The sequence below is a fragment of the Pseudophryne corroboree genome, chromosome 9, assembly GCF_028390025.1.
Source record: "Pseudophryne corroboree isolate aPseCor3 chromosome 9, aPseCor3.hap2, whole genome shotgun sequence".
Taxonomy (NCBI): domain Eukaryota; kingdom Metazoa; phylum Chordata; class Amphibia; order Anura; family Myobatrachidae; genus Pseudophryne; species Pseudophryne corroboree.
The window spans coordinates 203,412,433-203,440,140 of NC_086452.1; the positions used below are offsets into that span (position 1 = coordinate 203,412,433).

General features: G+C 46.1%; 1 long non-coding RNA gene across 1 annotated transcript in view; it reads right to left on the minus strand.

The window, feature by feature from the left end:
• The window catches only part of LOC134957873 (uncharacterized), a 47,360-nt gene that overhangs the window by 17,107 nt on the left and 2,545 nt on the right, over window positions 1-27,708 (minus strand). The window contains exons 2-3 of the long non-coding RNA XR_010186774.1: window positions 25,661-25,791; window positions 7,294-7,462 (exon numbers count right to left, since the gene is read on the minus strand). This is a non-coding gene — a long non-coding RNA (uncharacterized LOC134957873). The remainder of the gene's footprint in view (window positions 1-7,293; window positions 7,463-25,660; window positions 25,792-27,708) is intronic.

Genomic DNA, 27,708 nt, shown 5'->3' on the forward strand with positions numbered 1-27,708 from the left:
ATGGATGGATACTAGTATACTTATGGATGACGAGTGACTGCCGACACAGAGGTAGCTACAGCCGTGGACTACCGTACTGCGTCTGCTAGTATAGACTGGATGATAATGATATAAAATATATATATATATATATCACTACTGCAGGACAGGTATATATTATATAATGACGGACCTGCTGGACACTGTCAGCAGCAGACTCCTAAACTACTAGTATGAAGAAGATAGAAAAAAAAAAACCACCACAGGTAGGTATACAATTATGGACGAGCACTGCCGACACAGAGGTAGCTACAGCCGTGGACTACCGTACTGCGTCTGCTAGTATAGACTGGATGATAATGATGTAAAAAATATATATATATCACTACTGCAGGACAGGTATATATTATATAATGACGGACCTGCTGGACACTGTCAGCAGCAGACTCCTAAACTACTAGTATGAAGAAGATAGAAAAAAAAAACCCACCACAGGTAGGTATACAATTATGGACGAGCACTGTCGACACAAAGGTAGCTACAGCCGTGGACTACCGTACTGCGTCTGCTAGTATAGACTGGATGATAATGATATAAAAAATATATATATATATCACTACTGCAGGACAGGTATATATTATATAATGACGGACCTGCTGGACACTGTCAGCAGCAGACTCCTAAACTACTAGTATGAAGAAGATAGAAAAAAAAAAACCACCACAGGTAGGTATACAATTATGGACGAGCACTGTCGACACAGAGGTAGCTACAGCCGTGGACTACCGTACTGCGTCTGCTAGTATAGACTGGATGATAATGATATAAAAAATATATATATATATCACTACTGCAGGACAGGTATATATTATGTAATGACGGACCTGGTGGACACTGTCAGCAGCAGAATCCTAAACTACTAGTATGAAGAAGATAGAAAAAAAAAAACCACCACAGGTAGGTATACAATTATGGATGAGCACTGCCGACACAGAGGTAGCTACAGCCGTGGACTACCGTACTGCGTCTGCTAGTATAGACTGGATGATAATGATATAAAAAATATATATATATCACTACTGCAGGACAGGTATATATTATATAATGACGGACCTGCTGGACACTGTCAGCAGCAGACTCCTAAACTACTAGTATGAAGAAGATAGAAAAAAAAAACCCCACCACAGGTAGGTATACAATTATGGACGAGCACTGCCGACACAGAGGTAGCTACAGCCGTGGACTACCGTACTGCGTCTGCTAGTATAGACTGGATGATAATGATATAAAAAATATATATATATCACTACTGCAGGACAGGTATATATTATATAATGACGGACCTGCTGGACACTGTCAGCAGCAGACTCCTAAACTACTAGTATGAAGAAGATAGAAAAAAAAAACCCCACCACAGGTAGGTATACAATTATGGACAAGCACTGCCGACACAGAGGTAGCTACAGCCGTGGACTACCGTACTGCGTCTGCTAGTATAGACTGGATGATAATGATATAAAAAATATATATATATATCACTACTGCAGGACAGGTATATATTATATAATGACGGACCTGGTGGACACTGTCAGCAGCAGAATCCTAAACTACTAGTATGAAGAAGATAGAAAATAAAAAAACCACCACAGGTAGGTATACAATTATGGACGAGCACTGCCGACACAGAGGTAGCTACAGCCGTGGACTACCGTACTGCGTCTGCTAGTATAGACTGGATGATAATGATATAAAAAATATATATATATCACTACTGCAGGACTGGTATATATTATATAATGACGGACCTGCTGGACACTGTCAGCAGCAGACTCCTAAACTACTAGTATGAAGAAGATAGAAAAAAAAAACCCACCACAGGTAGGTATACAATTATGGACGAGCACTGCCGACACAGAGGTAGCTACAGCCGTGGACTACCATACTGCGTCTGCTAGTATAGACTGGATGATAATGATATAAAAAATATATATATATCACTACTGCAGGACAGGTTTATATTATATAATGATGGACCTGCTGGACACTGTCAGCAGCAGACTCCTAAACTACTAGTATGAAGAAGATAGAAAAAAAAAACCCACCACAGGTAGGTATACAATTATGGACGAGCACTGCCGACACAGAGGTAGCTACAGCCGTGGACTACCGTACTGCGTCTGCTAGTATAGACTGGATGATAATGATATAAAAATATATATATATCACTACTGCAGGACAGGTATATATTATATAATGACGGACCTGCTGGACACTGTCAGCAGCAGACTCCTAAACTACTAGTATGAAGAAGATAGAAAAAAAAAAAAACCACCACAGGTAGGTATACAATAATGGACGAGCACTGCCGACACAGAGGTAGCTACAGCCGTGGACTACCGTACTGCGTCTGCTAGTATAGACTGGATGATAATGATATAAAAAATATATATATATCACTACTGCAGGTATATATTATAATATAATGAATGACGGACCTGCTGGACACTGTCTGTCAGCAGAATGCATTTATAGAATAAAAAAAAAAACACCACACGAGTGTTTAACTTTTTCAGGCAGACAATATACTGGTGGTCACTGGTCAGTCACACTGGCAGCAAAAGTGTGCACTGTTATTTACTCCTGCTATAACTGCTCCCCAGTCTCCCCCACAATTAAGCTGTGTGAGCAGTGAGCACTCAGCACAGTCAGATATACATAGATGATATTATCATGCAGCACACTGTGGCTGAGCACAGATATGGTATGTGACTGTGTATCGTTTTTTTTCAGGCAGAGAACGGATTTTAAATAATAAATAAAACTGGTGGTCACTAGTATAACTATCATCAAAACTCTGCATTCTCTGAGTACTCCTAATGCTCCCCAAAATTACTAAAATTAAATTACTAGTAAATCAAGTGTCTCACTCTCTATCTAAACGGAGAGGACGCCAGCCACGTCCTCTCCCTATCAATCTCAATGCACGTGTGAAAATGGCGGCGACGCGCGGCTCCTTATATAGAATCCGAGTCTCGCGATAGAATACGAGCCTCGCGAGAATCCGACAGCGGGATGATGACGTTCGGGCGCGCTCGGGTTAGCCGAGCAAGGCGGGAAGATCCGAGTCTGCCTCGGACCCGTGTAAAAAGGCTGAAGTTCGGGGGGGTTCGGATTCCGAGGAACCGAACCCGCTCATCTCTACTCTGCACAGCCCAGGACTTAGCCAACCTCTGCGATCACTTCAGGCTGATCGGGGCCGGATTTGATGTCAGACACCCTCCCTTCAAACACGTGGTCCTGTCTGCATTTTTCCAGACACTCCGTGAAAACGCTCAGTTGCCACCCACAAACGCCCTCTTCCTGTCAATCTCCTTGCGAATGCCTGTGCGAATGGATCCTTCGCACAAACACGTCGCTGACCAGCTAACCAATTTACAGCCATTCGTCGTACCTGCGCATTGCGGTGTATTTGCATGTGCAGTTCAGATCTGATCGCCCGCTGTGTGAAAACGCACAGCAGCGATCAGGTCTGACTTACCCCCTATACTACAGTATATCTTCTATATGCTGGACTTTATTACAGAGTTAATTATATTTCCACCGGCCAATAGTACTGTAGGTACCAACCTGATATCTCTATCACTAATGAAAACTCAACAATCAACCCTACCCCACAAGCTCGCTGCCTAGGTGTCATCCTTGACTATGATCTGTCCTTTGTTCCCTATATACAATCTGTCTCAAAATCATGTTACATGCATCTAAAAAGCATATCCAAAATAAGACCATACCTTACACAAGACACTGCTAAAACTCTAATCCATGCTCTCATTATTTCCCGCATTGATTATTGCAATAGTCTCCTAACTGGTCTTCCCAAAATGAGACTCTCACCACCATACCTCCGAACTTCTGTTCTGTGAAAATGTGGTGTGGCCTATGGTAAAGAGGGCATTGCTTTGCGGAGGGCCCGCGATCGCGAGCCATGCCCCCGTTTTCATCACTGATGGGGCACTCCCAGCGCTCTGTGAGCTGCTGGCATGCCCCCTCCCCTCCTGTCTCCACTGAATAGATGCTGTGCACATGCGCACAGCGTTTATTCACCGCTGCACCCAACTGCCTTCCCCCCCACTGCGGCCTGCGGGTGGGACAGTCCCCAAAAAAGGGACTGTCCCGCGGTAATCGGTACAGTTGGGAGGTATGCACCACTATAATCCATTCTGAATGCATCTGCGAGGCTAATGTTCCGCTCTAGACATTCATCATCTGCAGATCCACTCTGTCAGTCCCTCCCTTGGTTACCTATATTCTACTGTATTCAATATAAAATACTTTTACTCACACACAAGGCCATTAACCAAACTACACTAACGTACATCACTTTATCTCAAAATATCTCCCTACCCGACCTCTTCGCTCTTCTCAAGATTTGTGTCTCTCATCCACACCAGGGACGTGCAGTCAGGGGAGGCAGAGCCTCACCTTTCATTCTCCAATGAAAATAGCTGTTTTTCCACTGATCTGTGGTATAACACAGATCAGTGGAAATATCTGCTATTTTCATTGGGGTATGCATTAGCAGCGCTCCCCCGCACGTAGAGAGAGAGACTGAGTTGAGGTAGTGAAATCTCTGCCTCCCTCCGGCAACCAGAATCTGCTTGGAGCTGGGGGTGGAACTGGGGACGGGGCCATACCCCATACAGTTTCACTGCATTGAATAAAGGGCCAGTGGAGGCAGCTCTGACATGCGTTCCTTGACATAGGCTCAAAGCACGCCCCCTCAATGATGTAGAAGATGTATGGCTACCCAGGGCCGGTTCTCGCCCTTGTGGCGCCCCGGGCAAAAGATAGGGGCGTGGCTTAATATGGGGCATGGTCAGTCACGCCCCCATTTGTAGCGCCGCTGAAAGGAAATTAAAAACAAACAATGTATACTTACTATCCCCGCTACTGATTCCAGACCTGCAGACCCCTGCCGGCGCCGCTCTTCTCCTCGGATCTATGGGAGAGACGTCAGTCATGACGTCTCTCCCATAGCACAGCACAGGCACTAGAGGTCAATTATGACCCCTAGCGTCTGTGCCACAATGCTGTGCGGTGCGCTATGACGTCATTGCGCACCGCACAGCAAAGGTCCTCTCCATGAAGGGAAACTAGACGCTTAGCGTCTGATTCCCTTCACAGCGGGGGGGACCAGCGCCACGAAGGGAAACTAGACGCGTAGCGTCTGGTTCCCTTCTCACAGCGGGGGGTGGGGGGGCACTGCTGGGGGGCACACTGCACAGTGGCAGATCTTGCCATGGTGCGGCGCCCTCCGGATGGCGCCGTCGCCCTCTGGAAGGCGGCGCCCCGGGCAAAAGTCCTGCTTGCCCATGGCAAGATCCGCTACTGTGGCTACCTCCCCCTGGTACTACTACTAACCATTCCCACTGGCTCGGGCTGGAGTGGAGCCATGTCAGAGTGAATGTGGCTAAGGTATGATCATTATCTCCACTGCCTGATCACCATAGTCCCACTGATCGAGTGTACTGGTCGGGGAGGGGGGTGGGAAGAGAGGGCGACCAGCTCGGGCTCTCACTATACAGTAGCTCTCCCTTCACACCCACCGGCTAAGAAAGTGGAGACTGTTAGGGGTCTTGCATTCATCAAACTGGTTCCCTTTCCCCTGGGATCCCCCTGACCGTGCAGTCAGTAGTGTGTGGACCATGGCACCTTGGGCTCTGGACATGGTCTCCAGGTCCTTCATGCTCAAAGGATGCAGCAGCTGACATGTGGGTGCTGGGGAGAAGCAGGAGCCGAGGAGCGAGCAACAGCAGGCATGTAGATGCTGGGGAGACAGTAGCGCATGAAGTGGGGGGGTTATGAGTACCCAGAACCCCCCCTTCATCAGTGCTGACCGGCAGACACTATCCCCAGCTCCGACCAGAAGATAACATTCTCATACCCTCCAACATTTTACACATAAAAATCGGTACAAATTAGTAAAGGGGGCATGGCCATGGGTAAAGGGGACGCGGTCACGCCCCTTTTCCTATACTTTCAATGGAAGTTTGGAGAGCAAAAAATCGGTACAGACCATAAAAAAAGGTCCTGTACTGCTAAAAAGGTATAGTTGGAGGGTATGCATTCTTAATGAGCCGGCTGGGAGCAGACAACAGAGCTGCCGTCAGTGTCACTGCTGAGTGCAGTATATCTGGGTGCTACTAGATGCCCCCATCTCCATTTGTGCTGTCCCATCTGCCTTAGTCAACCCTGGGCCTGCTGATTACAATCGCTGAGCAGAGGGATGGCATGCAACTCACAGGCAGGAGCAGGCAGTGAGGGGGAGAGACCTGACTCAGGGAAATTCCAGAGATCCCACTAAGAAGGGTCAGTATCTATCTTTGTCTCTCTCTCTCTCTCTCTCTCTCTCTCTAGGGAGTCTATCTATCTATCTATCTATCTATCTATCTTGTATTTGGTAATACAAACTAATAACTGCTATGGGCTGTAGTATCAGAAAGCAGAAATTGTGTAGCAGTTAGTGGTGTGGTCATAGTGTTATCAGTCACACATATATATGCAATAGATCTGGAACTGGCACTTAAAAAACATTGCTTAGCTGTGTGCCCTCACATAATACAGGTACGTAATACAGGTCACTGAAATGGTTATTTATATATATATATATATATATATATATATATACACACACACACACACACACACACACACAGACACACACACACACACACACACACACACACACACAGAAAGTTCAGCACTCACCATAGCAAGCTCACTTATCCTCACAACATCAATAAATAAATGATGGGGGTTTAGTTAGTGAATTGGCCAATGCATGGAAGCCTGCAAACCGCTCGCCAAGGTACCCCACCTTCTTGCAGGTCCTACACTATCACAAAGTCTCAAAAATTAAAACCTGGCAACTGTGTCACACATAATATAACTGCAAACATGCCCACTAGGTTTAATGTGTATCAGCCATGCATCTTATGGCTTTTATAGGTACACTAGGTGGCCATGGGCTGCATGCACCCCACCCTATGAGTGGTGAGTGCAGACATTGCACCCCGCTTCTGGGGTGGCGAGTGCTGTGGTTTTCTAGATTTGTGTGTGTATATATATATATATATATATATATATATATATATATGTGTGTACAAATGGGTGGCACTCCTGGGGACCTTCTACAACTGAAATAATGACAGAGACTGCGCCCTGAAATGCCGGTGACGTTTCAACTGTATTGCAGCTTTCGTCAGACCAAATGAACAATGAACAAAATACAAACATTTATACCACATCCCTCACCTCGTGCAGCGTTCTCCTCGATCAGGTGCACCGGCGCGGATGGATGACGTCATCGCCTTACAGCTGTACGCTGAACTCCTAACCCCTGTCATGCGCCGGTCACTTGACAACTTGCCCATTGTCCTTCCTCCCGGAGCATAGGCGGGGGTGACTGCCGTGCCCTGGTCGCCTGGGGAACCAAAATAACAAAACAATGTAATACTGTGACATCTTATACATAGTGGATCAAGACAGGATCTATGCATCTCACTGACAATACCTTAAACGTCCACCATAGATATGGCATTATTATACCAAATATACTGTTGATCAATACTTAATATTAATGAAATAAAGTAATGCATATATATAAATACATTCGTCTGGTCAGTACAACCCATAAGAAGTACATAGTCAACCTGAATGCCACGCTAATATTTAAACCAGTATACGAATAGTTTAAAAAGAGTGTACAGATGCTACCCATTCTATAGCTCAAAACCAAAGACCTACAATAAAGTAGCCCCCTGGCGCTAGTAATTAATTTAAAATAAACGTATATGTCCCAAGAAAAATCTGCATGCAGCTCACTGTAAGACAGGGGGACCTCTCCACCCCCTGACCACAATAGTTACAGCAAGAAAAAAGAAAATATACAGACAGCGCTAGCAGATTTCTTATTAAATAATGATTTATGAATTATAATTTCCTCTATTAATATCTCTGATAAAAAATCCCTTTCTTACCTCTAAAACTTAATTGCATACAATTATACAAAACTTTTATCTAAAATCATGGCACTCATAGATATACAATTACAACACATTTATTAATAATACTCTGCTCTCTTAGACCACTTAATTTCTCCTTGATACAAGCAGCATACAACTCTAACCAATTACCTCACACTGTTTCACTTCAGTGTTACAAATTTTACCAGCTCTAGTTAGATATTAAATGTCTCTATTCCACTCAAAATGAGGGTGTGCAGTTCATTGACACATATGTAACAAAGAAATCACTTGTTCCGGACCAAGTTAAATATTATTACTTGCTTCCAGGTGTTCGTTTTAACCTGGGAATATTAAATAGCTTTTTCTCCTCTCTTTTGGGATCCACGCTGATTTCGTGCACAACCGCAGTTGGTTAATTAATAATTAGTTGGTTAGACATGCATGTATAAAATAACTTAGCTCAAGATAACAGAGTTAGTATAGTGTCACAGCGGACATTTAAACATGGCCATGTTAAAATCCAGTTTTTACCGCAATCTCTCCTGGGTTCCGTTATATTGTGCTCCCGGCTTCTGGTGCCCAAAACCTTTGTAAAAAGCCTTATCCGGAGATTATCAAATTGTTCCCAGTCTGGAGACAGAAGTGCGGTATGGTAATCAAAGGTAGAGCGGGTGAATAAAGACGCATTTCTCCGCCCGTCGGCATTGGCGGCTTCCTCAGTCAGATGTACTGTTTACAAATGGGTGGCACTCCTGTGGACCTTCTACAACTGAAATAATGACAGAGACTGCACCCTGAAATGCAGGTAACGTTTCAGCTGTATTGCAGCTTTCGTCAGACCAAATGAATAATGAACAAAATACAAACATTTATACCACATCCCTCACCTCGTGCAACGTTCTCCTCGATCAGGTGCACTGGCGCAGATGGATGATGTCATCGCCTTACCGCTGTACGCTCAACTCCTAACCCCTGTCATGCGCCGGTCACTTGACAACTCGCCCAGTGTCCTTCCTGGCCCGGAGCATAGGCGGGGGTGGATGTCGTCATCACGCTTCAGACGTGCGATGCGCTCCCCGTCACTGCCGTGCCCTGGTCGCCTGGGGAACCAAAATAACAAAACAATGTAATACTGTGACATCTTATACATAGTGGATCAAGACAGGATCTATGCATCTCACTGACATTACCTTAAACCTCCACCACAGATATGGCATTATTATACCAAATATACTGTTGATCAATACTTAATATTAATGAAATAAAGTAATGCATATATATAAATACATTCGTCTGGTCAGTACAACCCATAAGAAGTACATAGTCAACCTGAATGCCACACTAGTATTTAAACCAGTATACGAATAGTTTAAAAAGAGTGTACAGATGCTACCCATTCTATAGCTGCATAACTACCCTTGTTCACCTAGATGCCTATCCCATATTTAAAAAAAACAATTTAAGGGCAACTGTTCGTTTAAACCCCCTGGTGCCTGGGTGTTCAAAAAATGATTCCACCTCGCCTCGCGCTGTAACAATAGTTTATCCCTATTGCCGCCTCTGATAGATTCCGGCTGTTGGTCTATGATTTTATATTTCAAACTTGCTAAATTGTGCTTATATTTAGCAAAGGCCCTCATTCCGAGTTGTTCGCTCGCTAGCTGCTTTTCGCAGCAGTGCACACGCTAAGCCGCCGCCCTCTGGGAGTGAATCTTAGCTTAGCAGAATTGCGAACGAAGTATTCGCAATATTGCGAAAAGATTTTTCTTTGCAGTTTCTGAGTAGCTCGAGACTTACTCATCCAGTGCGATCAGTTGAGTGCTTGTCGTTCCTGGTTTGACGTCACAAACACACCCAGCGTTCGCCTAGACACTCCCCCGTTTCTCCAGCCACTCCCGCGTTTTTCCCAGAAACGGCAGCGTTTTTTCACACACACCCATAAAACGGCCAGTTTCCGCCCAGAAACACCCACTTCCTGTCAATCACACTCCGATCACCAGAACGAAGAAAAAACCTTGTAATGCCGTGAGTAAAATACCAAACTTCTTAGCAAATTTACTTGACGCAGCCGTAGTGCGAACATTGCGAATGCACAGTTACCGGAAAATTGCACCGATGCGAAGAAAAATAACGAGCGAACAACTCGGAATGAGGGCCAAAGTGTCTTGCTACAGGCTGTGATTGACTTTCTCCTCCTAGAGCTGCTCTAATGGCCGACCTGTGCATAGCCATTCTTTCTCGGAATTGCCTCACCGTCTTCCCTATGTAAAATAAACCGCAGGGACAGTGAATAAAATATATCAGATGGGTGTTCGTACAGGTCAGAATTTTATTTATTTTAATGAACTTCCCTGTATGAGGGTGTGAGAAGCCTGGTACCACCTCCATGTAGCTGCATGTTGTGCAGCCCAGCAGCCGGAATCTATCAGAGGCGGCAATAGGGATAAACTATTGTAACAGCGCGAGGCGAGGTGGATTCATTTTTTGAACACCAAGGCACCAGGGGGTTTAAACGAACAGTTGCCCTTAAATTGTTTTCTTTAAATATGGGATAGACGTCTAGGTGAACAAGGGTAGTTATGCAGCTATAGAATGGGTAGCATCTGTACACTCTTTTTAAACTATTGGTATACTGGTTTAAATACTAGCGTGGCATTCAGGTTGACTATGTACTTCTTATGGGTTGTATTGACCAGACGAATGTATTTATATATATATATGCATTACTTTATTTCATTAATATTAAGTATTGATCAACAGTATATTTGGTATAATAATGCCATATCTGTGGTGGACGTTTAAGGTATTGTCAGTGAGATGCATAGATCCTGTCTTGATCCACTATGTATAAGATGTCACAGTATTACATTGTTTTGTTATTTTGGTTCCCCAGGCGACCTGGGCACGTCAGTGACGGGGAGCGCATCGCACGTCTGAAGCGTGATGACGACATCCACCCCCGCCTATGCTCCGGGCCAGGAAGGACACTGGGCGAGTTGTCAAGTGACCGGCGCATGACAGGGGTTAGGAGTTCAGCGTACAGCGGTAAGGCGATGATGTCATCCATCCGCACCGGTGCACCTGATCGAGGAGAACGCTGCACGAGGTGAGGGATGTGGTATAAATTTTTGTATTTTGTTCATTGTTCATTTGGTCTGACGAAAGCTGCAATACAGCTTAAACGTTACCTGCATTTCAGGGCGCAGTCTCTGTCATTATTTCAGTTGTAGAAGGTCCCCAGGAGTGCCACCCATTTGTACACATATTTCGGCATGCAGCCAGTGAAGGCATCGGGGCAGTTGGATATTTAAGCTGAGTGCCGGTCGTGTGGAGGATTATATATATATATATATATATATATATTTAATTTATTTTTTAATGGGAACCCCCCCTTATAATTCCTGCTTTTGCCCCTGGGAGAAGCGGGGAGCGGGCAGCAGCCATTATGTAGATGCTGGGGAGAAGTGCTGTGCATAGAGCGGGCAACAGCAGGCATGTAGATGCTGGGGAGAAGCGGAGAGCTGGCAGCAGCCGGCATGTAGATGCTGGGGAGAAGCGGAGAGCTGGCAGTAGCCGGCATGTAGATGCTGGGGAGAAGCGGAGAGCGGGCAGCAGCCGGCATGTAGATACTGGGGAGAAGTACTGTGCGGGGAGCGGGCAGCGGCTGGCATGTAGATGCTGGGGGAGAAGTGCCGAGTGCGGAGCCGGGGTGGTCAGCAGCCCGCTGTTCAGAGAGACTCGCTGAGGGCACTTGGCCAGGGGTTCATTGCTCTCCAGCCTCTTGAAGTGAGATCCAGCATGAAAGCAGCCAGGCAGTACAAGTGCAGAGGGTCAGGGATGCAGCTGCAGGGAAAATAGTGATTTTTAAATTTGTCACTGATGCAAGCAGTGCCTCCCCAGCCACTGACCTCACTACACGTCACTGATCCACACTCATTACTTGCTTCCACTCACGATTGCAGGACTTTCTTCGGGCTGCACCCACTCTGTGGAATGCCCTACCATGCACAGAAAGACTCTCCTCTAGGGGGTCATTCCGACCTGATCGCACGCTGCCGTTTTTCGCAGCGGTACGATCAGGACTGAATTGCGCCTGCGAATGGATCGCAATGCGCAGGCGCGTCGTTGCCCGGCGCCAGGCAGCGATGAGAATAATGAAGAAAGCGCTCGCAGTGGTGGATGCAAGAAGATTGACAGGAAGAGGCCTGCCGGGGGTGTCAACTCACCGTTTTCTGGGAGTGTCGTGGAAAACACAGGCGTGTCTGGCCGTTTGCAGGGAGGGATCCTGACATCAGCTCCAGGAAGGATCACCGCAGTGGGTGAGTAAGTTTTGAGCTGTGCAGAGACTGCACAAACTTTTTGCTTGTGCAGCTCTCTGCATAGCCAATCGCAGCCCTGCACAGCTCAAACCCCCTCCCCTGTAGGCGGCGATTACCTGGTCGCAGCAGTGCTAAAAATAGTAGAGATGAGCGGGTTCGGTTCCTCGGAATCCGAACCCGCCCGAACTTCAGCTTTTTTTTACACGGGTCCGAGCGACTCGGATCTTCCCGCCTTGCTCGGTTAACCCGAGCGCGCCCGAACGTCATCATGAAGCTGTCGGATTCTCGCGAGGCTCGGATTCTATCGCGAGACTCGGATTCTATATAAGGAGCCGCGCGTCGCCGCCATTTTCACACGTGCATTGAGATTGATAGGGAGAGGACGTGGCTGGCGTCCTCTCCATTTAGATTAGAAGAGAGAGAGTGAGATTGAGACAGAGACACTTGATTTACTGGAGCTTAGGAGTACTAGAGAGTGCAGAGTTTACTAGTGACTGACCACTGACCAGTGACCACCAGTGCAGTTTTATTTAATATAATCCGTTCTCTGCCTGAAAAAAACGATACACAGTGACTCAGTCACATACCATATCTGTGCTCAGCCCAGTGTGCTGCATCATCTATGTATAATATCTGACTGTGCTCACACAGCTTAATTGTGGGGGAGACTGGGGAGCAGTTATAGGTTATAGCAGGAGCCAGGAGTACATACATATTATTAAAATTAAACAGTGCACACTTTTGCTGCAGGCAGGAGTGCCACTGCCAGTGTGACTGACCAGTGACCTGACCACACTGACCACCAGTATAGTATACTATATTGTGATTGCCTGAAAAAGTTAAACACTCGTCGTGTGACTTGTGTGGTGTTTTTTTATTCTATAAAAAACTCATTCTGCTGACAGACAGTGTCCAGCAGGTCCGTCATTATATAATATATACCTGTCCGGCTGCAGTAGTGATATATATATATTTTTTATATCATTATTTATCATCCAGTCGCAGCAGACACAGTACGGTAGTTCACGGCTGTAGCTACCTCTGTGTCAGCACTCGGCAGTCCATCCATAATTGTATACCACCTACCCGTGGTTTTTTTTTTCTTTCTTCTTTATACATACTACATCTCATTATCATCCAGTCTATATTAGCAGCAGACACAGTACAGTACGGTAGTCCACGGCTGTAGCTACCTCTGTGTCGGCACTCGGCAGTCCATCCATAATTGTATACCACCTACCCGTGGTTTTTTTTCTTTCTTCTTTATACATACTACATCTCATTATCATCCAGTCTATATTAGCAGCAGACACAGTACAGTACGGTAGTCCACGGCTGTAGCTACCTCTGTGTCGGCACTCGGCAGTCCATCCATAATTGTATACCACCTACCCGTGTTTTTTTTTCTTTCTTCTTTATACATACTACATCTCATTATCAACCAGTCTATATTAGCAGCAGACACAGTACAGTACGGTAGTCCACGGCTGTAGCTACCTCTGTGTCGGCACTCGACAGTCCGTCCATAATTGTATACCACCTACCCGTGTTTTTTTTTTCTTTCTTCTTTATACATACTACATCTCATTATCATCCAGTCTATATTAGCAGCAGACACAGTACAGTACGGTAGTCCACGGCTGTAGCTACCTCTGTGTCGGCACTCGGCAGTCCATCCATAATTGTATACCACCTACCCGTGGTTTTTTTTTCTTTCTTCTTTATACATACTACATCTCATTATCATCCAGTCTATATTAGCAGCAGACACAGTACAGTACGGTAGTCCACGGCTGTAGCTACCTCTGTGTCGGCACTCGGCAGTCCATCCATAATTGTATACCACCTACCCGTGGTTTTTTTTTCTTTCTTCTTTATACATACTACATCTCATTATCAACCAGTCTATATTAGCAGCAGACACAGTACAGTACGGTAGTCCACGGCTGTAGCTACCTCTGTGTCGGCACTCGGCAGTCCGTCCATAATTGTATACCACCTACCCGTGGTTTTTTTTTTCTTTCTTCTTTATACATACTACATCTCATTATCATCCAGTCTATATTAGCAGCAGACACAGTACAGTACGGTAGTCCACGGCTGTAGCTACCTCTGTGTCGGCACTCGGCAGTCCATCCATAATTGTATACCACCTACCCGTGTTTTTTTTCTTCTTCTTTATACATACTACATCTCATTATCATCCAGTCTATATTAGCAGCAGACACAGTACAGTACGGTAGTCCACGGCTGTAGCTACCTCTGTGTCGGCACTCGGCAGTCCATCCATAATTGTATACCACCTACCCGTGGTTTTTTTTCTTTCTTCTTTATACATACTACATCTCATTATCAACCAGTCTATATTAGCAGCAGACACAGTACAGTACGGTAGTCCACGGCTGTAGCTACCTCTGTGTCGGCACTCGGCAGTCCGTCCATAATTGTATACCACCTACCCGTGGGTTTTTTTTTCTTTCTTCTTTATACATACTACATCTCATTATCATCCAGTCTATATTAGCAGCAGACACAGTACAGTACGGTAGTCCACGGCTGTAGCTACCTCTGTGTCGGCACTCGGCAGTCCATCCATAATTGTATACCACCTACCCGTGGTTTTTTTTTCTTTCTTCTTTATACATACTACATCTCATTATCAACCAGTCTATATTAGCAGCAGACACAGTACAGTACGGTAGTCCACGGCTGTAGCTACCTCTGTGTCGGCACTCGGCAGTCCATCCATAATTGTATACTAGTATCCATCCATCTCCATTGTTTACCTGAGGTGCCTTTTAGTTGTGCCTATTAAAATATGGAGAACAAAAATGTTGAGGTTCCAAAATTAGGGAAAGATCAAGATCCACTTCCACCTCGTGCTGAAGCTGCTGCCACTAGTCATGGCCGAGACGATGAAATGCCAGCAACGTCGTCTGCCAAGGCCGATGCCCAATGTCATAGTACAGAGCATGTCAAATCCAAAACACCAAATATCAGTAAAAAAAGGACTCCAAAACCTAAAATAAAATTGTCGGAGGAGAAGCGTAAACTTGCCAATATGCCATTTACCACACGGAGTGGCAAGGAACGGCTGAGGCCCTGGCCTATGTTCATGGCTAGTGGTTCAGCTTCACATGAGGATGGAAGCACTCAGCCTCTCGCTAGAAAACTGAAAAGACTCAAGCTGGCAAAAGCACCGCAAAGAACTGTGCGTTCTTCGAAATCCCAAATCCACAAGGAGAGTCCAATTGTGTCGGTTGCGATGCCTGACCTTCCCAACACTGGACGTGAAGAGCATGCGCCTTCCACCATTTGCACGCCCCCTGCAAGTGCTGGAAGGAGCACCCGCAGTCCAGTTCCTGATAGTCAGATTGAAGATGTCAGTGTTGAAGTACACCAGGATGAGGAGGATATGGGTGTTGCTGGCGCTGGGGAGGAAATTGACAAGGAGGATTCTGATGGTGAGGTGGTTTGTTTAAGTCAGGCACCCGGGGAGACACCTGTTGTCCGTGGGAGGAATATGGCCGTTGACATGCCTGGTGAAAATACCAAAAAAATCAGCTCTTCGGTGTGGAAGTATTTCACCAGAAATGCGGACAACATTTGTCAAGCCGTGTGTTCCCTTTGTCAAGCTGTAATAAGTAGGGGTAAGGACGTTAACCACCTCGGAACATCCTCCCTTATACGTCACCTGCAGCGCATTCATAATAAGTCAGTGACAAGTTCAAAAACTTTGGCCGACAGCGGAAGCAGTCCACTGACCAGTAAATCCCTTCCTCTTGTAACCAAGCTCACGCAAACCACCCCACCAACTCCCTCAGTGTCAATTTCCTCCTTCCCCAGGAATGCCAATAGTCCTGCAGGCCATGTCACTGGCAATTCTGACGAGTCCTCTCCTGCCTGGGATTCCTCCGATGCATCCTTGCGTGTAACGCCTACTGCTGCTGGCGCTGCTGTTGTTGCTGCTGGGAGTCGATGGTCATCCCAGAGGGGAAGTCGTAAGCCCACTTGTACTACTTCCAGTAAGCAATTGACTGTCCAACAGTCCTTTGCGAGGAAGATGAAATATCACAGCAGTCATCCTGCTGCAAAGCGGATAACTGAGGCCTTGACAACTATGTTGGTGTTAGACGTGCGTCCGGTATCCGCCGTTAGTTCACAGGGAACTAGACAATTTATTGAGGCAGTGTGCCCCCGTTACCAAATACCATCTAGGTTCCACTTCTCTAGGCAGGCGATACCGAGAATGTACACGGACGTCAGAAAAAGACTCACCAGTGTCCTAAAAAATGCAGTTGTACCCAATGTCCACTTAACCACGGACATGTGGACAAGTGGAGCAGGGCAGGGTCAGGACTATATGACTGTGACAGCCCACTGGGTAGATGTATGGACTCCCGCCGCAAGAACAGCAGCGGCGGCACCAGTAGCAGCATCTCGCAAACGCCAACTCTTTCCTAGGCAGGCTACGCTTTGTATCACCGCTTTCCAGAATACGCACACAGCTGAAAACCTCTTACGGCAACTGAGGAAGATCATCGCGGAATGGCTTACCCCAATTGGACTCTCCTGTGGATTTGTGGCATCGGACAACGCCAGCAATATTGTGTGTGCATTAAATATGGGCAAATTCCAGCACGTCCCATGTTTTGCACATACCTTGAATTTGGTGGTGCAGAATTTTTTAAAAAACGACAGGGGCGTGCAAGAGATGCTGTCGGTGGCCAGAAGAATTGCGGGACACTTTCGGCGTACAGGCACCACGTACAGAAGACTGGAGCACCACCAAAAACTACTGAACCTGCCCTGCCATCATCTGAAGCAAGAAGTGGTAACGAGGTGGAATTCAACCCTCTATATGCTTCAGAGGTTGGAGGAGCAGCTAAAGGCCATTCAAGCCTATACAATTGAGCACGATATAGGAGGTGGAATGCACCTGTCTCAAGTGCAGTGGAGAATGATTTCAACGTTGTGCAAGGTTCTGATGCCCTTTGAACTTGCCACACGTGAAGTCAGTTCAGACACTGCCAGCCTGAGTCAGGTCATTCCCCTCATCAGGCTTTTGCAGAAGAAGCTGGAGACATTGAAGGAGGAGCTAACACGGAGCGATTCCGCTAGGCATGTGGGACTTGTGGATGGAGCCCTTAATTCGCTTAACAAGGATTCACGGGTGGTCAATCTGTTGAAATCAGAGCACTACATTTTGGCCACCGTGCTCGATCCTAGATTTAAAACCTACCTTGGATCTCTCTTTCCGGCAGACACAAGTCTGCTGGGGTTGAAAGACCTGCTGGTGAGAAAATTGTCAAGTCAAGCGGAACGCGACCTGTCAACATCTCCTCCTTCACATTCTCCCGCAACTGGGGGTGCGAGGAAAAGGCTCAGAATTCCGAGCCCACCCGCTGGCGGTGATGCAGGGCAGTCTGGAGCGACTGCTGATGCTGACATCTGGTCCGGACTGAAGGACCTGACAACGATTACGGACATGTCGTCTACTGTCACTGCATATGATTCTCTCAACATTGAAAGAATGGTGGAGGATTATATGAGTGACCGCATCCAAGTAGGCACGTCACACAGTCCGTACTTATACTGGCAGGAAAAAGAGGCAATTTGGAGGCCCTTGCACAAACTGGCTTTATTCTACCTAAGTTGCCCTCCCACAAGTGTGTACTCCGAAAGAGTGTTTAGTGCCGCCGCTCACCTTGTCAGCAATCGGCGTACGAGGTTACATCCAGAAAATGTGGAGAAGATGATGTTCATTAAAATGAATTATAATCAATTCCTCCGCGGAGACATTGACCAGCAGCAATTGCCTCCACAAAGTACACAGGGAGCTGAGATGGTGGATTCCAGTGGGGACGAATTGATAATCTGTGAGGAGGGGGATGTACACGGTGATATATCGGAGGATGATGATGAGGTGGACATCTTGCCTCTGTAGAGCCAGTTTGTGCAAGGAGAGATTAATTGCTTCTTTTTTGGGGGGGGTCCAAACCAACCCGTCATATCAGTCACAGTCGTGTGGCAGACCCTGTCACTGAAATGATGGGTTGGTTAAAGTGTGCATGTCCTGTTTTGTTTATACAACATAAGGGTGGGTGGGAGGGCCCAAGGACAATTCCATCTTGCACCTCTTTTTTCTTTTATTTTTCTTTGCGTCATGTGCTGTTTGGGGAGGGTTTTTTGGAAGGGACATCCTGCGTGACACTGCAGTGCCACTCCTAGATGGGCCCGGTGTTTGTGTCGGCCACTAGGGTCGCTTATCTTACTCACACAGTCAGCTACCTCATTGCGCCTCTTTTTTTCTTTGCGTCATGTGCTGTTTGGGGAGGGTTTTTTGGAAGGGACATCCTGCGTGACACTGCAGTGCCACTCCTAGATGGGCCCGGTGTTTGTGTCGGCCACTAGGGTCGCTTATCTTACTCACACAGTCAGCTACCTCATTGCGCCTCTTTTTTTCTTTGCGTCATGTGCTGTTCGGGGAGGGTTTTTTGGAAGGGACATCCTGCGTGACACTGCAGTGCCACTCCTAGATGGGCCCGGTGTTTGTGTCGGCCACTAGGGTCGCTTATCTTACTCACACAGCGACCTCGGTGCAAATTTTAGGACTAAAAATAATATTGTGAGGTGTGAGGTATTCAGAATAGACTGAAAATGAGTGGAAATTATGGTTTTTGAGGTTAATAATACTTTGGGATCAAAATGACCCCCAAATTCTATGATTTAAGCTGTTTTTTAGGGTTTTTTGAAAAAAACACCCGAATCCAAAACACACCCGAATCCGACAAAAAAAATTCGGTGAGGTTTTGCCAAAACGCGGTCGAACCCAAAACACGGCCGCGGAACCGAACCCAAAACCAAAACACAAAACCCGAAAAATTTCCGGCGCTCATCTCTAAAAAAATAGCCTGCGTTTGACCAGGTCGGAATGACCCCCCTAGTCTCCAAACCTTCAAGAGTTCCCTGAAAACTCACCTCTTCAGGCAAGCGTATCAAATTCCAGAACTGCCCACATAACTTTCATAAACTTTCCTATCAAATTTATCCACTCTGCACAGTCCACACATATCCTCACATGTCTTCTCATTCTTCACTTTGCCTTCCTCTCTACCCCGGTTCATCATTGCTGTATGACCATATCATACAGCCCACCAAGAACCTTTGCAATCCAGTGGACAACTATGCAATAGATAGCACCTTTCCTTGTGTATCCATGCCTATTTCCCTATAGATTGTAAGCTTGCGAGCAGGGCCTTTCAACCTCTATGACTGTTTGTTATTACCCAGTTTTGTTATAACATTGTTATTTCCAATTGTAAAGTGCAACGGAATTTGCTGCGCTATATAAGAAACTGTTACTAAATAAAAAAATGAATTACTACACTAATTCACTGCATCCCCCTCCATGCTCTGCACTAATCACACCTCTAAATGACATAACCCCCCCAATAATGTTTGAACATCCTCATTCCTCTATATGCACTTATCATGCAGAAGAATCGCTCTTAGGGTGGAATGTATTAACCATTAAAATTTGGAGTATTTCAGCAACCCCCATATGCAATAAATTGGAGCTCAGTGAATATCCGAAGCGGACTGCTGGCACCGCATCCCCCTTAGAATTCTATTGGGCTGCGATGTACTGGTATGCATCAAGCTCCAGAAAGCTAAACTTTCTGGAGCTTATTCACAATAGGTAAAGCCATCTTTACTTATGGAAGCCTATGGGCTTATTATCACAGAATTCCCAAAATTGAGAACTTTCAGATCCCTCTCCATAGCCCCATGGCTTGCAAATGCACAGATCAACAGCCGCACATGTGCAATTGGACTCCTGGGTCATAAACCTGGAAGTTCTTTCTTTACCAGGTACAGCTCTTATCAGAAAACTGTCCCTTGCATAATTGTTCATGCATACTTTGTTAATAAAGACCAGTATGCATGCAATCAGGGGTGGGCCGCAGGGCCGCCATCAGGGGGGGGGGGGGGGGGGAGGTGCTGGGGGCACAGCTGTCCCGGGCCCAGCCTCTCTGACAGAGAGAGGGGGGCCCGGGGTGCTCATGCAGCCACCTGCCCGCCGCCGTCCCTGCTCTTCTGCCGCTTTCCTCCGACCCCCTAGCAGCTCTGTATTGAAAACTTCCCTCCCAAAATGGCCACCGCCACAGAGGAGACAGTTATTCAAGATACTAGAGGAGCCCCCTAGTATCTTGAATAACTGTCTCCGCTGAGGCGGCGGCCATTTTGGGAGGGACGTTTTCAATACAGCACAGCTGCAGGAGGACGGAGGAGAGCAGCAAAACAGCGGGGATGGAGGCAGGCAGGCAGCAGCATCAGCATCCCGGGCCACATGTATGTACGTACGCAAGCATGTATGTGTGTGTATATGATACACACACACACACACACACACACACACACACACACACACACACACACACACACGTTAACTGGTGCAATTCTAAAGCTGACTCCTCCACAGTGGGGCCCTGCCTATTTTGTCAGTCCCGGGCCCCGCAAATTCTGATGGCAGCCCTGGTGGGACGTATTGCATAGCATAAGTAATGCATGATATATCCCTCGCTTAGCTTCTCTGGTCTCTGCAGAGGTGTGGAGTAGTAGAGAATGGCAGAGAAGAGGGAAAGGAAGAGGAGGAGTCTGGGATTAACAGCCCTCCGGATATACAGTATACAAATTATCTGGATACCTGAATTGATGACAATCTTAGGTAATGGACCTTTGGCCTACAGTATGGGTTAGAAAAGAATAGATAACATTTAGAATTGTAAGTGTGATAACTGCATAATGGGGCTGATTCAGATTTGTAAGTAAAGCAAAAAAAAAAAACAAGTAACTTTGTGTCTGGAACAAACCATGTTGTCATAAAAGGGGAGCAAATGCATATATATTTTTCTGTGTAGGGTAAATACTGGTTGCTTTTGCATGTAGCCTACAAATGTTAGACAACTTAATTTTTACACAGCAATTTAGATTTCAGTTTGAACGCACCCCACCCAAATCTAAATCTGTTTGCACATGTTACATCGGCCCTGCCACATTGTTTTGCCCAGTTGCTTGCTTTTTGCTTTTCTTGCTAACCGATATCCAAACTAAGGGCCTGATTCACGCCCATCGCAGGGCAAGGTCACCCAGCATGCTGACTGCCGCACCCCCCCCACCAGATCAAGTAGAAGTTGCGATCGCACTGCAATTTCTACTTGATAGCAGAAGTTGGGGTTGTCTCCTGCTGGTGCAGCTTTGCTTCGCTCGCAGGAGGCCCACCGATATCTTTCTGTTCATGGTGGCTGCGCCGCGGCAATCACTTCCACGCCACAACCCCCCTTTTGTATGATAACACTCTTGTTTCCTGGACTCCGCCCCGCAACACTCTGTTTCCACCTAGGAAACAGTGTTGCTGCCCCCCCCCCCGCCCCTCGAACACGCCTGATTGATAAGCGATCCAACCTGAATTAGGCCCTAAATCCTTTGCCTCTAAACTCCTTAAGTTTACATCATCACATATAGGGGGTCATTCTGACCCGTTCGCTCGCTGTGTTTTAACGCAGCAGAGCAAACTGGTCCCTGCTGCGCATGCGCCGGCGCCGTAGTGCGCTGGCACATGCCAGACGGCCTTCGGCCGTAGCAGGGATGTGATCGCCTCTGCCTGATTGACAGGCAGAGGCGATCGCTGGGCACGAGGGGGCGGAACGACAGCGTTTGGCCGCCGTTCTGAGGGTTTGGTCCGTCCAACGCAGGCGTGGCTGGACCGAATGGGGGACGGGCCGCTGCGACTGTGTTACGTCACATGCAGCCGCTGCCGGCTTTGTGACATCACGCAGCCGCTGCGGGCCGGGGAGCGACGAGTAGCTCCCAGCCAGCACGCTAAAGCTGCACTGGTCGGGAGCTATTCTTGAAGTGCAAAGGCATCGCTGCTGTGCGATGCCTTTGCACTACTGCGAGGGGGGGCCGGACTGACATGCGGGGCGGGCTAGCCCTGTGCTGGGCGTCCCCCCGCATGTCAAGGAAGAAGAACGTAGCTGTGCTAAATTTAGCACAGCTACAATCAACTCGGAATGACCCCCATAGTCTCTCTCAGTGTACTTCCTCACCCTCCCATGTGAATGGGAGCTCACTTGATATGGTCTCCGTTGTGATATTTTTGATTATTACAACTCCCCATTACCCCTCTTTGACCATAATCTGCTCTCTTTTAACGTATCCATCTCTACCTCCTAAGGCTACTATCACTAAGCATTCATTGAAGCTATCAACATCATTTCCTTTTCCTTTCCAGATTACTGCAAAAATATTCATGTACTGTTGAGCGACAGTGGAGGAAATCAAGCTTTAAGGTGGACATATTTATTTCAAATGTATGCTCTCATCCTACAGTGCTGCTGTCTCCCTCTCTAAACAGTCATATTTCAAGAACCTCATATTTTCCCAGTCTTCAAACCCCCAGTGCTCCTTTGCCACTGTCAACTCCCTCATCTGCCCACCTCACTTCAACTCCCCTCCTCGCTGTCCTTGACTTTGCAACCACTTCACATCCAAAATCCATACATCAGGACATCACATCGCTCAGCACCTCGCACCCCCTCTCCCTGACCACCCCTTCCCATCCTTCTTAACAATTCTGACTTATTTTTCCCCTGTATCTGGTGATAATGTTGTGGCCCTCATCTGATCTGCTTCCCTACTTAACCCTATCCCCTTTCACCTCCTTTGCTAACTTTATCCTTCTACCTGTTCCCATCTTGCCCATTTCCTCAATCTCTTCCTCTCATCAGGAACTGTTTCCATAAACATGCCCTTGTCTACCCTATTCTTAAAAAAACTATCCTTAATCCTAACACTCTCTCTAACTACTGATCCATCTCTCTCCTCCCTTTTGCCTTCAAACTCCTTGAGCGTATTGTCTAAATCTGCCTTTCTTTCCTCCAACTCCCTGCCTAACCCATTTCAGTCTGGCATCCGTCCTCACCACTCCACTGAAACTGCCCTCATGATAGGTCTGTAATGACCTCCTTGCTGCCAATTCCAAGGGCTACTACTCTCTGCTTATTCTACTTAACCTCTCAGCTGCTTTTGACACTGTGGACCACCCTTTCCTCCTGCAATTCCCTCACATCCTTGGTCTGCATGATTCTGTCCTCTTCTGGCTTTCCTCCTACCTCCCTGATGGTTCCTCCTCTGTCTCCTCTCATGACTCCACCCCCGCCCTCTTCCACTAACAGTAGGTGTCTCCCAAAAAGTATTTGAACAACAGGCTCACGAAATGAAGAACAAATTCCTCCAAAAAGGATACAAAGACAATCATTTGACACAACAACTAGAAAAAGTCAAAAAACTGGAAAGAAAAGAACTACTCACTTTCAAACAAAAAGACAAAAAAGAATTACCTGTAACATTCATAACACAGTTTAATAGTAACCATAAAGACATTGAAAAAATTCTAGAAAAACACTGGCATATCCTTTCTCTTGATGAAGATCTGAAGTAATCTATCCCCAACAAACCAAAGGTAATCTACAAAAAAAGCCAACAATTTAAAACAACAGCTGACCCACAGTTTTCTACCGATTTTCACAAGAACCAAAATATCATAACAAAAAAAGTAAAGGATTCCACCACTGCACGACTTGTGCTGGCTGTAGGAATCAGAAAACTTCAACAAAACCAACAATCATCTTAAACTCCAACACAACAAAAGAAGAATTTGAAATTAGAGATCAAGTAACCTGCCATACAGAAGGGGTCATCTATATCTTGGAATGCACATGCGGAAAGCAGTACGTGGGGCAAACCAAATGCAAACTGAGAACAAGGATAGCAGAACATGTTTACAATATAAAAAGAGGTTTGAAAACACACAGCGTGTCAGCTCACTTCCTCGAACAACACAATCAAGACCCTATTGGGTTAAGATTCATTGGGATCCAAAATGTCGAACTACCGGAAGTGAAGATCTGAACTTCCGGTTACGGCGGAGCGGCCGCAGCACGGCAAGTGGGAAAGGGACTCGGGTAGCAGCCACAGCCTCAACACAGGAGAGGCCAGCTTACCCAGCACAAGCAACACCACCACCATTAACATCGGAAGTTACTCCCGATCACGGCCACATTAAAGAAGAAATAGGGTAAGTCAGGGACAGTTCATTTGAAAGACTTTCCTACCTGCTGATAAAAGCGTCTCAAAGCTCCAACAAAATATCAACAGAGGAGCTGTAAACATTGCACTTTCCCCTTCCCTCCCCTCCTTTTTTATTAATTTATTTTCACTTATTATTTGATTTTTATTGTTATTTTTATTGTTATTTTTATTACCTTATTTTATATTTCTTTTTTCACACAATTACACAGAACACCACGCATTATCATACATAGCGCTCGGCTCAAATCTCCAAAATTGCACTCCAAAAATAACCTGAGCAGCTTTTTTCACAGCGCAGCAAACTATATAAATTTTCTAGGTGTCTCCCAAGGTTCTGTTCTTGTACCTTTCCTTTTCCCTCTCTATACAGTACATCCTCTTTAGGTAAGCTCATTAGCTATTTTGACTTCCAATATCATTTGCTAATGATACTGAAATCTACTTTTCCTCCCCTGACCTCTCCCCCTCTCTCCTCACTTGTGCTATCTCTTCTTGGATGTCCCAGCACTTTCTTTAATATAACATGTCTAAGACTGAGCTGATCATCTTACCACATAACGTCTCCTCCCACAATCTCACTATCTATTGATGGCACAACTATCTCCTCTAGCCCCCAATTGAAACCACACATTTTGTACCTCTCGCAGTCTTGCCGGTTCCATCTCAAAAATATTTCCAGCATCACACACTTTCTCACCTTGGATACTATTAAGACCCTCATCCAGTCACTGGTCATATCAAAACTGTCTACCCCATCTGTGTCACGCCTGTCTGTCTGCCCATACCCTTTAGAATGTAAGCTCTAATGAGCAGGGCCCTCTCCCATCATGTGCTTTTCCGTCTCTTACTTAGACCATCTTCTAATCCATACTCCTTACAGCTGCACCTAACCATTGGTTTCTGCCACCCTGATGCCTTTTTCATTGTCATGTTGGCTGATGCAGCAATGTTCATATGGCTTGTGGTTGAAATGCCAGCAGTCAGAATACTGACCGCAGCATCCCGCTGTGTAGAATCCCGATTCTAACCCTCTCCCTAACCCTAACTCTCCCTAACCGCAGCCTAAACCTATCCCCCACCCCTTCCCCCCAACTTAACCCTAAACCCTCCCTGGTGGCTCCTAAACCTAACCTCCCCTTTCCCGCAGCCCAAACCTAACCAAACCCCAACGTGGCTTACCTCTTCGGCTGGCTGGTGCCGGGATTGTGATCCCATTCGGGAGGCCATCGTCAGTAGTTTGCTGTTTTCTTGCTTTGCTCATTTATGTATGCACTTTGATAGGCGCTGCAGAACCCGTGTGGCACCATATACTGTAAACAAAGGTTAATAATAATAGTAAATAAAATATTTAATGTGGTTAATTTCCATTTATTCATGATATTTGGTTGTGAATTTTATACAATATATAGTAGCTTTGCTTGTATATACAGTAATATGTGAAATTATGTCTTCCAGAGTGGTGCCTGAGGCAAAATCTTCTCTCTTCGCTATCTTCCCCATATTTCTTGCTTAATCAAATCACATCTTCTAAATAACACATACCCAAGTAATAAAATACATAAACATCTATTTTATAACAAACTGTTGTGTACATTTTTAATATTGGTGCATGTTACTAAGACTGATTAGCATGTTAACGAGAAATATAAGATATCCGACTAAATATAATAGCATCCGAATTTTGGAGGTGCAGGAATTTTGTGTGAGTCTGGATATTTTTTTAAAGCAGCAATCATTTACAAGGCAAAGCCAACCTGATTTTGCCTTGTAAATGATTACTGCTTTAAAAAAATTCGCACAAAATTACCACACCTCCGGAACTCGGAGGCTATTACATTTAGCTGATCATCTATTGTGTGATCCTTATTTACAAATAATTTTAAGAATATCGATTTAGGAAGGAAATCAATTATTTTTATGACTTTGCCAGTGGTACAGTATGTACTTAGTTATTAATTATAAATACTGTTGTGTCCTCATACACCTAGCCTCAATATGACATGCAGTACAAGACGCCTGGCGCAACTGAGGCACTCCAAGAGGCAGGGCCAGTGCTAGGGTGTTTGGCGCCCCCCTGCAAACTATAAATTTGCACCCTCCCATACTTTACAAAGGGACAGCGCACATAGGTCCTCATTCCGAGTTGTTCGCTCGCTAGCTGCTTTTAGCAGCATTGCACACGCTAAGTCGCCGCCCTCTGGGAGTGTATCTTAGCTTAGCAGAATTGCGAACAAAAGATTAGCAGAACTGCTACTAAATAATTCCTTGCAGTTTCTGAGTAGCTCCAGACCTACTCACAGATTGCGATCAGCTCAGTCCATTTAGTTCCTGGTTTGACGTCACAAAACGCCCTGCGTTCGGCCAGCTACTCCCCCGTTTCTCCAGACACTCCCGCATTTTTCCCTGAAATGCCTGCGTTTTTTAGCACACTCCCGGAAAACGCTCAGTTACCACCCAGAAACGCCCCTTTCCTGTCAATCATTTACCGATCAGCAGTGCGACTGAAAATCGTCGCTCGAACACCAGCAAATCTACTAAGTTTTGTGTTAAATAACTTAGCGCATGCGCTCTGCGTACCATGCGCATGCGCAGTTAGCAACAAATCGCAGCATAGCGAAAATCGGCAACGAGCGAACAACTCGGAATGACCACCATATTGCTTGTACACATAATGCTCCCTGCAGTAGTGATGCTTACACACGTAAGGCCCCCTGTACCAGTGATGCTTATACAAGACGCAATGATGCTTACACACGTAACGCCCCCTGCAGTAGTGATGCTTACACACGTAACGCCCCCTGTACCAGTGATGCTATACAAGACGCAGTGATGCTTACACACATAACGCCCCCTGTACCAGTGACGCTTACACACATAACGCCCCCTGTACCAGTGACGCTTACACACGTAACGCCCTTTGTACCAGGGCCGCTTACACACATAACACCCCCTGTACCAGTGATGCTATACAAGACGCAATGATGCTTACACACATAACGCCCCCTGTACCAGTGATGCTTACACACGTAACGCCCCCTGTACCAGTGATGCTATACAAGACGCAGTGATGCTTACACACATAACGCCCCTTGTATCAGTGCCGCTTACACACGTAACACCCCCTGTACCAGTGATGCTATACAAGACGCAATGATGCTTACACACATAACGCCCCCTGTACCAGTGATGCTTACACACGTAACGCCCCCTGTACCAGTGATGCTATA